The following is an 8,107-nucleotide window of genomic DNA, read 5'->3' as shown; positions in this document are numbered from 1 at the left end:
AAAGTTTTGGTTATCAACTGGTACTGTAACCAGTACTGGACAAATTGACATTTTGACCTGATCAGGGGATCACCAAAGTTGTTACAATTCATCTTGTGTTTGTTCTAGGGCTGTCAGCGTTAACGCGTTAATCGTGATGCGATTAAGGGCCGACGCAATGCGATTAATTTTTTTTAATCGCATTAATCGCATGCCGGCATTTATTAATTTATTTTACACTTCACTCGGCTTTGCGTCGTGCCTAACAGGCTACTATTTTGAACCTTTGCAGCACCGATACTTATCATCAAGCTGCCACTTCCTCGTAACACATCCTGCTGCTGCAGGCTGCAGGCATGATGAAGAAAGACAGCAGCAATGAAATCCTGATTGGCGCTTTTTATTTTCCAAAACTCCCGGACGGCTCGTCGAAAGCCATATGCACATTGTGTAAAGCTGAATTAAAATATCACCGAAGCACGTCAAGCTTGAGCTACCACCTACGGAGCTAAGCATAGTAGTACAGTTAACGTGATGCTACCCGCTAGCATAGCGTGCTACTTGCCGACCTGTGGATGAAACCAAATCCCCAAAAATTACTACAGCTCTTGTGAAAAAGGTGGCAACTAACTGCAGACCTGTCAGCAACGTAGAGGACTCGGGTCTTAAAGACGTACTATGGTTGGCATGTTCTGACCTGTCTCGTTGCCGTCGAGGTGGACAGTAGTTTTCACGGATACACAGCCTGTATGACACGGAGAAAGCAGCCCAACTGGAACTGCTGCAAGGTGCCGCAAACGCTGTCTCATTAACCAGTGATCACTGGACGTCAGTGAGTAATCAACATTATTTAGGAGTTACTAAACACTGTATTGACTCTGGTAAGGATAGGGATTTTTAGTTTTTTAGTTAGGTACTTGGAGGAATTGTGCAATCATGACAGATTCACACATTTTTCTTTTGTTTACTATAAACTTACTATAAAAATTTAATAGTTTAAATAAATAATTACAAATCTTAAAATCAAGTTCATAAAGTAACTTTCTTTGCATTCATTTGATTCCCAATCAAGATACACTGGTAAGAATGGCTTTCGATTGTTAATATGTACTTAAAAACAGTTCTGAAATGCAAAAAAATAGAATTTTAATCATGTGATAAAATATGCGATTAATCGCGATTAACTATAGAAATTCAGCAATTAATCGAGATAAAAAAAAATTAATCGTTTGACAGCCCTAGTTTGTTCGTAAATGTATAGCAATGCATCTAATTGTTCTTGAGATATTTTAATTAAATCCAAAAATGTCAGCTTCATGATGGTGCTTAAGGAAAAGTCAAGGGATCATCATGAACATCCATCCAACAGTTGTTGAGATGTTCCAGTCAGGACTATAGTAGACCTACCAACTGACCAACAGAATGACATTGCCATCACTAGAGCCATGCCGCTAGCGTGGCTGAAAACAGACAAAGTCTAAACATAGACAATTCCATGATTAACATTGTTTTGTAATTAAAAATGTTGCAATACTCTCTTATATATAATTAATAGTGTTAAATAACAACCAGTTTAAAATCCATTAAAAAAACTATTTGGAACATGTTGGGTGATGTCAGTGAGGGGCAAAAGGTGCTATATAAATGCAGTAAATTTACCATTTACCATCAGATGAGTTGTTCTCAAGAACGCTTCGAACGGGCACACCACCCGACAACGCTGCAACCAGCAATACTGGGAACCAAGCGTTTGATAACTGCATTTTGTGTCACATGTTTGAGAGAATTTACACAGTAAAGTCCTGGGAAAAAAAAACAACTGAGAACCAAGCAATCGGCCCGTTCCGAACAGGCACGCACTCCATACGGGCAGTGCACTAGTTACACAAAAAAGGCTGAGAACCACTGGAATAGAATAATACAATGATAGAGCACAGAGGAGCAGAAATGCATTAAACTGACAGAAAGAATAGAACTGAGGAGAATATGTGATGGCTGTAAACCATTTGCAGCTTAAATGGATCAGAGTCAGGAGTCAATGGAGCTTTGCATGACTCAGCTCTGAAGGGAACATCAATGTGAATGAAGCCTCTACAGAGAATCCACTGCACAGTCTCCTCACTCAGTCTCTATCCAAAAGCCACAGCGGAATATTTTGCATCGCTCCTTAACAGTCATTGACCCTTCTGTTGCTGGTTCCACCACTGTGTCCCTCCTCGAGCCTCCATTGACGAGCACTCTCAATATTAACACAGTCATAAAATACAGAGATGAGACGATGGTGTCCTAATGCTATGTCTCATTGCTGTCTGTCTGATGATGAAGGTCACTTTGAGCTGCGAGGCTGATTTCCAGATCCAACAAGATCATCCTGACTGGTGGCCAAGCTCAGGGTGTCAGCTGTGATTCATGGGTGGGTGGGGGGAGGAAGTGTAGCCTGGCTTCCTGAAGGCCTGTTGAGCTGCTGTGTGCAACAGTGTTAAGTCTATGTTCTGTATGATTGTGAGGAAGGATGAGCTGCATGTGTGAATGAAACAGCACCACCTGCCGGGTTAAAGCCTGAAGACAATTGGGGCCATTACCAAGCATTATGAAAACTCAGCATGCTGGGTTTAGAGATTAGAGAGGCATTAGGCGTGGCCGGGTTGGCTCAGTTGGTAGAGCAGGGTTCGAATCCGACCTGTGACGATTTCCTGCATGTCTTCCCCCTCTCTCTCCCCTTTCTAACCTAGCTGTCCTATCAATTAAAGGCGGAAAAGCCCAAAAAATAATCTTAAAAAAACATCAAACAGCCTGAAACACAAATTGGGGCTGCAATGCAGTACAGTATCTCATCCCTACTAATTAACATGCTATGCATAGCTCCATTGTGAAAAAACAAAACACTGGTTCAGGGTATGATGTAAAAATGTGAGTATGACGAGCAGAGAGTGTGGAGGAGGCAACTTAGTAAGGAGATAAGTGCAGAGGGTTGATAACATAGAGAAGAGGAGAAGAAACTTGTCAAGAAGAGTCTTGTCAAGATCCATTTAGAAAGAAAATGACGGAAAGGAGCGAAGAGCAGAACATTGTCGATCACAGGATATCAGACGATATACATGTATATTGTCCAGATAATATACTGTCCTCAAGGCATTGTGTCCAGTGAGGAGCGAGACTGTATGAGATGGCGATGTGACGTTGAGCGTGTCAGTAGACAGCAGGTCTGTTGCACTTGGCAAAAAGCCAGTGGCATTTTGCCAGAGGGATGGTTGATGCTGATACGCTCTCTCTCTCCGTGCCGGGTAAGAATGGAGTTGAATAGTGAGCAGATGCTGGACGCTGCTGCTACTGGACATTTTGGATAGTGACTTGTAACTTATTAAGGTATTACAATTGGGGGTGGCAGTAGCTCAGTCCGTAGGGAGTTGGGTTAGGAACCAGAGTGTAGCCGGTTCAAGTGCCCGTACGGACCGAAGTACGGAGTGTGGAATGGTAGCTGGAGAGATGCCAGTTCACCTCCTGGGCACTGCCAATGTGCTCTTGAGCAAGGCACCAAACCCCCAACTGCTAGGGGCATATACACACTAATGGAGAGATGTCAGAGTGAGGGGGGCTGCTCCTTGGAGGATAGGTATAGGTCCTGAGCATGTTTGTAATTCAGGCCTGTGTTTAATGTGTGTGCAACTGTACTAACAGAGTGAACATTGTGAATTTCCCCTCACTACTTTGTCTTCTTCTTCTTCTACAGTAATCAGCAATTAGATGTTAGCTAAAGATCCAAATGTACAGTACTGCTCTACACGTTTTGAAAATAATCCAAACACTCCAACCACTGATTTATTTTCATTAAATAATAATAAATTATACTAAACTTGCTTAAATTACAGAAGAAAAATGTACTTTCTCTGAGTGGATTGTTTTTAGCTACTATTACATTTTCTCCTGTTAAATGTGTTTTCAACAGTTGCTTATCAAAGTGGTTGCTAAGCATCATGTGTGTCTGTATGAGTGTGAATAGTGATTATTGGTTCAAATTTGGTTTACAGTGCACACTAATAATTCATTAACTAAGGCGGTTTATGCCATGTACAGCAGTCTTAAACTGTTACATGTCCTGAAAGTGTTACGAGTCCACAGAAGGCTGAGTATAAAGGTTCAATATCGCTGCTCCTTTTCACCTACTGCATACTGGGAAATTGGCCATTTCCCCAGAATGAATCAGCAGTGACAAGATACATTTTCTAACACAGGGTCGCTATGAGGTTATGAAAATAATTCTGTAAATATGTTGCTTACTTACTTTTTACCCTTATGCAAGGCTCTAGTGCAGTATTACTGTAAAACAAAGTAAAAGCCTTGTACAGATGCTGCAGGGTGCAATTTTCTTCACTTTGCCCTCAGAATAGACCACTCAGGATACCTTTCCTCCCTTGACTCTGTCTGCTAAAAACTGTTGCTCAGGAGGTTATTCAGAGAAGGAGAGATGAATGGACCACAGAAGCATATGCAGTAATAAATGTTGATTTATGACTTGAGTTTTTATTAGATTTTTAATCATGAGAAAAAGGCAAAGGAAACCCATATTTATGTATTTTTTTTTAAATAATTTGTTTCTTTAAAAGCTTGATTTATGCAAGGAACGGTGATGGCTTCCAGCTTTACATTCAGACAAATTCACACATTTATACTGTAAATTGCCCAGTATAACCACATTTAAGTTGATTGCACTGAGCTGCTCTACCAGAACAACAGGGGGTTTAGTGCCTTGCTAAAGGGCACCTTGACAGCAATTATCAAAGTGTGACTATCACTATTTCCAACCGTATGTTCCCAGTAAGGCAGAATCCATAGAAAAGAAGAAAGAAAATATAGAAAGAAGATATACTGGCAAGGAAACACTATTAGAGGTAGAGTCAAAACAGAGCACATAAACTCCACATAGCCATCTCCATGACCTCAAAATAGCCATCTAATAGTCTGGCTGAAACATAAAAATTGTCCATTAAGAGTTGGACAGAAACATTTTAAATTTTGATTTGGTACTTATATGCACCTGTCACTATTCACATAGCAGGAACAGCTTGGTAAAGTACAATTGCATGTTTATTCAAAGCCCCCCCCCGCCCATTGCTTCTACAGTACCAACAATCATCTATCAAAGAGCGCTTATTGAGGAGAGCATTTTTTTTTTTTTTCAAAATACCTCTTAACCCTTGAAGCCATATTAAAAGTTACTATAAGAAATTCTTAACCTCAATTTGTTATAACAGCCAATAGCACCAGAAATAAGTGTATTGATTCTAAAATATGCAAACTAGTTGGGAGAGGCTGATGTGTTTCATTAGTTTACATGGAAGTTACAGCTCACTGACTAAACAGTGGTTTCTGTTAATTGTGCTGTAGAATTACTGTTTTGTATTGTTTGGGAGTTTTTATAGACTAACATGAAGTATCTTAGCTCAACAAATGATCAAAAAGAGCTTGCAGATATCAGCGGATTGAAGACTAATTACTGGCTGTTCTTACAGAACATCTCCTTGCAACACAAATAGTAATTAGCTAAATCTAATGATGACTCATACAGCAATCAAAAGTTTTCTGAAGATTAACTTGCCAGCTGTGAAAATACTCTGGTTTATTTTTTTATTTGTTTCAAGCCAATTCATCCCCTATCAATTCAAGCATGTATCACAATGTGTGTCCAGAATGTGTGTAAAGAGATGAAGCAGGACTGGTAAACTGTCTGTGAACACATCAGCCATACAAATTCTGCCCAGACAAGGTAATCAACGAGCCAATTAAGCAGTCCATTCTTCTTCTCTTCTTTTGTCTGACTTCTTTGCATCCTTTCACCCATGAATCTTCCTCCCACCTGTAATTTCTTCTTCCCGCTTCACCTTCCTCCACCTCCTCCTACTCACTCCTCCTCCTCCTCCCCCACCAACTCTCAGCAGGCTTCATCCTTCGCTTCGCTCTCCTCTCTCACTCCTCATCTCCCTCCTACAATCTGAGCACTTTTACACGCCACCATCTACCTGTGTGTGTGTGTGTGTGTGTGTGTGTGTGTGTGTGTGTGTGTGTGTGTGTGTGTGTGTGTGTGTGTGTGTGTGTGTGTGTACGTGAGTCACACATGCTGCATTGCAGAGCTCTCCTCTCAGGGGCGTCTCACTGCAGGAGCCAGAGAGTAGGAGAGGCGCTTAGTGATGCAAGATATAGTTCCTCTAAGTGTGTGTGTTTGTGTGTGTGTGTGTGTGTGTGTGTGTGTGTGTGTGTGTGTGTGTGTGTGTGCGCGCATATGTGCGCACATGTGTGTATGCTGTACATATACTTTTTGTACAGTATGAGTGTGTGGCTTGCATATGTGTAAGGTTGCATGTTTGTAGATGTCATTTTTGTATCGATTAAGATTGATATATCAGAGTGGTATATCAATTTTCTCATCGCAAATAAACGCATTTCCCAAAAGATCAAACTATTCCTTTAACTCAGAACAGCATGCTTTCCTCTGTCTTCCCATATTCCTTTAACTGTTTCAGGCTATATTCTACTTTTCTGTCATGATCAAAAGCACATTTTAGCCCCGAGGCTGGTTTTACTGGAGCAGGAGAAACTGGACTTGTGAATGACCAAGCCAAAGTAGTTCAGGGTCAGGTAATTTCATCCACAGCTGAATAAAATTCCTCCCTATAAGGCCTAAAACAAAGATGATTGTTAGATTGTATGTAAAAGGTCTCTGCAACTTGTTTTCTTTGTCAGTAGATCTTCACAGTAAAACATAATCAGCAATCCTGCTGTTAAAAGAAACCTCTTATTAGAGCAGCTCTCAGTGGAGAGGTGTAACGAAGGTGTACTGTAAATGCGACTTCAAAGCCTTTTAATCAGAGAAATATGCGCATTTGTGATTTTTTGGCATAAAAGTAAAAAGATGTTGACAGCATAAAATAAGGCTTCTTAGCAGCTTTATCCAGGAATTATGTTATTAGTGCTGGATGAGGCTTTAAAAGCCTTTAACCCAAGTACTGATAGAGAGGGTACAACACAGAAAGACACCAGTTGCTTCCTTTAAGGACCTATATTTTGTTTCCTGAAAAGAGAATTATTATAGTTATGGATGCTAATTTAGATTTTTTTTTCAGACCGATGGCCAACCCTCGTTAACCGATTATTAACTGTTAACCGACAAGCAGGCAACTGAGTCCCAGTTTGTCGTGGACACATGCAGCCACTTTCCCAGAACCGCTTGTGTATCCGTGTGACCGACTCAAGTCTGTAGCTGTCCCCTGAGTGCATGTCCATGCCTGTCTGCACCGCATTCACCCGTGAGGTAGTGTGTGTCTGCTGTGTGTCTGCCTGGCATACTCTGTGTTTAGGATGGCCAGTCCTCATTGTTATAGTGGCATGTGTCACTCACCTAGCTCTCCTAAGCGTCCAGGAAAGAGCCACGAACTTAGCAGAAAAAACGAGAGCTTAAAACGCAAGTTGCTAGTGGAGAATAAGCACTAGCAAGTTAATTTTAGAAATAGATTGCATAGCCTATTTTTCTTTCACCAATTTTTCTTTTAAGAATATTGTTTTTAACTGTTTAACTGATAGTATTCATCAAACCAGCGAACTTCAGAGCACCAGAGACCTTAACGGCTATAGAAACTTGAATTCACTGAGCTGAGTGCAAACCCCAGGGGCTACAGCATGCTGGTGGCTGGTGGCAGCGGTGGGTCTAACCAGCAACAGATCCAGGATAAGATCCCGCTGCTGGGGATGGTGCTGAATTTGAATTCCCAGAGCGGCAATCATCTATTTGTAATGATTATCAGCCACTTCAGATTGGGGCATTTTAGGCAATATTAACAATACTGCCATACTGGAATCATGTACGGAATGAGGCATGACTGCCCGAAAGGGCTACATGGATGGACTAAGGACACTGATGAAGTTTAAAGAGATGATCACAAAGAGAGGAGAAGGAGAAAGACACAACAACAGTTCAGAGAATGGCAAAAGTTCAAAGAGAGCAATGAAATACAATCTGAGGTAAAAATAGGACAAGTAACACCTGTAGCTCACGAGTAACATAAGTATCCCCTCCAAAATGTATAAATCCCACCTATGTAAAGCATTTAAAGGAGGAACGCCCCCCCCCCCGGCC

The sequence above is a fragment of the Sander vitreus genome, chromosome 11 (genome assembly GCF_031162955.1).
Source record: "Sander vitreus isolate 19-12246 chromosome 11, sanVit1, whole genome shotgun sequence".
Lineage (NCBI taxonomy): Eukaryota > Metazoa > Chordata > Actinopteri > Perciformes > Percidae > Sander > Sander vitreus.
Note: the sequence above shows the minus strand (reverse complement) of the source record.